We start from the raw sequence: 4,689 nt of genomic DNA on the forward strand, positions 1-4,689 counted from the left end.
GTTTCTAACCAAGAAACAAATGATGAATATCAAAATTTGAATAATGTTATTTAGTTTTTTATTATGTCCAATGAGTTAGAATAAATGATACTACAATGTTTAGCTAGTTTTAACCTTTAAACTTTGTCGTTTACATTATTTTATCTTAAACTTGTAGACTTTATTCTTTGTTCATGAATGTTACATTTAATTATAAGAATCAAAATTTTAAAATATTTGATTTTAGATTGCCCGTTAAAAGAACAAGAAATGAAATTAACGGGGTCATAAAATTACTAAAAATAATTTATAAATTGTTGAAAGTAGTAGGAGTTTAAAAATCCCAAGTAACGGGATTTTGAAACCACCGATAGATAACCACTACAAGTTTTATTAATTTCCTACTCTATTTTAATTTTTCGCATTTGTTAAACATTGAGTTTGGGAGTCACCGAGCTTTTAACGGAAACTCTCACAAGTTCGTCTCTTGATTCGCATCTCAAATCAAAGATTTTGAAAAAAAGCAAACGAGTACAATGCACTATCTCCTTCGCAACGCTATTCTCCGATGACGAAAGGTTATACACTTCCTTCGTTAAATCCCAATCCAACGCCTTTGAATATTCACTTTTATTTCACCTTCGGATTCTCAGGCCACGGAAAGAAAACAAGAAATCTTGAGTCTCAGAGATGATCTCAAGGACGCTGAAGGTTCGTTTTCATTTCTCTCACATATAAACTCACATTCACGTGAAATGGTGGATTGATTCTGAGTTTCTGTAGATGTTTCGCACTGCAATCTATTCCCAGAGAATGTTGCTTGCAAGTGCTATTTCTTCGACAAAATTGAAGAAGTAAACCCTAAGCACACGGAACTGGTTGTGATAGTAGATTCAGCGATGTCCTTCGAGGCCAATTTCTGAAACAAGGTATAATCATAGTCGTCTTATTATCTGCTTTGTTTAGGTACGTATTAACAACATTTATAGTTATAAATAAGTGATTGTTAGACTGCATGGTGAATCACGCAGATGATTTGCGTGTTTCATAATTTTGTAATTGGAACGGTGTTTTCTCAAATAGTTCAAGATGACATGTCTAATATTTGGGAATTTTGATGTTAAGTATAAGGAATTGTACTAACTTTGTTTTTTAATTTGAAACTAAAACCGCAGGTTAAATCAAGGAGATTGAAGTAGAACAACTTAGGAATTTAGTTGATCTTTTCATGGACCTGTGCAGCTCTGTATCACATGTTAGGATACTTCACTGTTTTTTAGTAGTTATTTTGGAAATGATATATTCAACATTTGAATAATGCATGAAATTGGATTATATAGTTTTTTGGGTTTTGGTTATCTTTAAACGATTAGTATTTTTTTTTCTATTAGCTTGTTTTTGCAGAATCTTTGTTTTTCAGTATATATCGTTGCTCAATGAATTTATGAGAAATTCTCCATATAAGTCTTTTCTTCTTTTTCCACCAGTTGTTCCTAGCATAGTTCATAAATACTAGTAATTAATCTTACACTATTGACGTAGTAATTAATTTCTTTGTTTTTACATGCTTTATTGACGTGTTTTTTTGGTCATGTGGTGTATTCAATTTATTTTGTAGGTTGATGATTCCAAGTTTGCAAATCTAGCACATCAAGGTGTAGATTTTATATTAGGTATTCTTTTCATTTCACTAATGGAAAAGCTTTTCCTACCTTTCTTTATCTAATTAAGTAATTGAAAATACTATGTCTGCTTTTGTGACTATTTATGACTATAGGTGTTAGTTATAGTTGTGGAACTAGACATTGAAACTTTTGGTTTTTGAATAGGGGAACTCAAGCAATAGAAAGCCTTACCAACCAATGGATTGAACTTGAAGGGTTATTCAGAATCCCCCATTTCCCCAGCTAGGTTCTTTGAAGTGGTCGCTAATGATTTGCTAACTCTCAATAAAAATCTTCAGTTGGTAAGTAATGCTTTTGGGATGGATGCTTTCTGGTATTTTATCTAGTATGAAAGATTTATGATTGTTATTGTCTGTCTCATGAAGTCTTGTGTTGTTGTTCTATATACTGTGAGTGAGAGTGGCTTTAACAGACCAAAAAAGTTTAGAATTTTTAAAGGAAGGAAACAAGGGGCATAAGCTTGACTGAAGTTCTTTAACTGTTCTGGGGTTTTGTTCTTGTTACCTTTATTGAATTCATTAGTTTGACTTTGTTTGGTATTTACATTTTTATTTGTATCTGGACACCAATTTACAAATTGCAATATTTTTGGGATTAATGGTATTCAATTTTATTGATTTATTTATTGAGATATTTTTTTAAGACCATTCTAAATTGATTGTATTGTAGCATAAGTTACTACTCATTAGATTTTGTTGTTGTGTAAGAATGTTTATCCAGTCAATTTGTGCGAAGTCTTTATCATTCTCATTCCCTGTTGAACCTTCTTTCATTTAGCTTCTTTTGCTTGCAAATGGTGATAGTTTGATAGCTAACCTTTAATGTATCTGATAAAGATGCTTTGATGGATTGTAGGAGCAGAAAATCCAGTTTTATTGTCTGCAGCTGAACAAATTTTTAGTGCTGGGGGTGGGAAGAGGATGAGACCAGCTCTGGTGTTCTTGGTGGCAAGGGCAACTACAGAGTTTATTGACTTGAAGTAAGCACATAATTCTCTCTCTCTCAAAATCTACACACATGCATATTCACACGTTCTTTGCTATAGCTAAAAATTCTATATGAAAATAAAAAGTTGAAAACTTCATGTTGAAATGGTTGACTCCAGGGAACTTACTGTTAAGCATCAACGTTTAGCGAGATACTTGAAATGATTCATACAAAAGGTCTTCAATTGGTTGAGCTCTTCTAATTAAGTGTGAAACTTGAAAGTGTGAGCGTTGGAACCTTGGAAAGGGTGCTTCCTCCCACCAAATATAGTAGTTTTGTTTAGCAAAGAACCAATATAGCAGTTGTAAGTAAAAACCACTGGATTTGGTATTACTACAACATTGAGATATGTAGGTAGTTTTTCCTGACGAATAACAATGCCTTCAACTATGTCGTGACTCGCTCCATCACCTTGTAGTTATAAACCTAGTATTTATCTTCCACCTTTTTACTGTTGCCTTATTGGATCATTATTGCACAGGTTAGGATTAGAAGATTGCGTGAATGATGCAGTGCAAATTGTTTACCCTGTGAATGGTTTCTGATTCTTGCAGGAAGTAACTGCAAGGTAATTTAGAAGTGGGAACCATATGTGAAACATCAACTCTATTCATCTCACCTTTACTTTAATTCTCTTTTATATATTTTTTTTTTTTTTTCATTTTTGCTTTTTGTTAGAGGTTGTTTATTTATTTGAGCAATACTAATGGATATTTTTTAGGTAAACTTATTACTTTTAATATTGGTCTCGACCGTTCTAATTGTCGACTCACTAAAATTGGGACACATTCCTTTGGATTTCTTATATGGAAAGAGAATCTGTTCAATTAAACCACTAAAATAACGAATTTATTTTTTCTTTCAAGTTAAATCATTGCACACTAATATTTGTTTATCTAAATAAATGGTTTTTAAATTAAAAAAAAAACCTTCACAAGCATTGGAAATTGAATGAGGAAAAGAAAAACTGAAAGTTTGAACACTTCAAATAAGTATTTTTATTTGAGATAGGATTTTCTTTATATTTTATTAATTAAAATATTGATAATGATAGAAAATAAACTTATGTCTTGTTTATTTTAATTATTAAATTATTTACAATATATTATTATACGATTAAATTGAGATATTGACAAATTATAAATTGTGTGCCTTTTGTTTAGTTGTCTATAGAATGAGACTGGACCCATTTTTGTTAATTGCATGTAATATTTGATTTTTCTCGGAGTAAGAGTATGATATATAAAATAATAAAGAATGTTTTAATTGTTGTTTGATCTTGTTACTCATTGATATGGATATAGCACCTATTGTCCAAAGATAGCATTTATTAATTCAAATAAATCAGTGCTTTTTTTTTTTGGCAGGTGGACAATGATTGAGTTTCAAAGGACGAGGGTTTTGCATGTTTTTAAATTCTAGCGTCTGTGTTTTTCTATAGTCATCTTGATGATGGATGCAATTTTTTTTCTTTGTTTATTAGTATCAATATTAGTGTTGTGTTTTAAGTTACTGTTATTTTCTTACGAGGAAACCAAATTTGGACGTTGTGTCCTCTAGTCTTAACACATGCTTATCCTAATTAGTATTAATTATTATCTTTTTTCTTATACATTAGTTTATTTAGTAATTTTTATCTGTATTTAAAAGAATGTGTATGCCATTAATATTCTGTAAGTTTTAATGTGGTTAAATAGATTTTAATGTATTGTTGATATATTTCTAGTGGCAAATTAATAAATGTTTTTTATTTTTTAAATTAATAAATTTAATAAATTTACCTTTAAAAAGAGTTCATATCTTATAATAGAAGATTTTAAAGTCGAGTGCAATTTCAAGACGGATTGGTTAGACATTAGTTAGTTGAACCTAAAATATTATCTTTTTCATTGTAATCCAAAGTAATGATTAAGTATTTCTTTTTTTATAATAAGTAAATAGTTTGTTATATATTTATGTATGTGGCATCTTGTTTAGGTTCTTTATTTAAAAAAAAAAAAATACAAAATTTTATGCTAATTAAATTTTCCAAATTTTA

At 29.9% G+C, this 4,689-nt stretch overlaps 1 long non-coding RNA gene across 9 annotated transcripts; it reads left to right on the top strand.

Annotated features, from left to right (window-relative positions):
• Positions 1-394: 394 nt before the first annotated feature.
• On the top strand, positions 395-4,261 carry LOC137835728 (uncharacterized). Of its 9 annotated transcripts, none has more exons than XR_011085124.1 (7): positions 395-690; positions 763-908; positions 1,155-1,234; positions 1,598-1,652; positions 1,809-1,945; positions 2,520-2,643; positions 4,019-4,261. It is a non-coding gene; the product is annotated as an uncharacterized lncRNA (long non-coding RNA). The 9 variants fall into 9 exon arrangements; XR_011085122.1 differs by lacking the exon at positions 1,155-1,234 and having other exon boundaries at positions 400-557; positions 633-690; XR_011085123.1 differs by lacking the exon at positions 1,155-1,234 and having other exon boundaries at positions 396-690; positions 763-945.
• Positions 4,262-4,689: the final 428 nt, after the last annotated feature.

Source organism: Phaseolus vulgaris, chromosome 5, assembly GCF_000499845.2.
Source record: "Phaseolus vulgaris cultivar G19833 chromosome 5, P. vulgaris v2.0, whole genome shotgun sequence".
NCBI classification, from domain to species: Eukaryota; Viridiplantae; Streptophyta; class Magnoliopsida; order Fabales; family Fabaceae; genus Phaseolus; species Phaseolus vulgaris.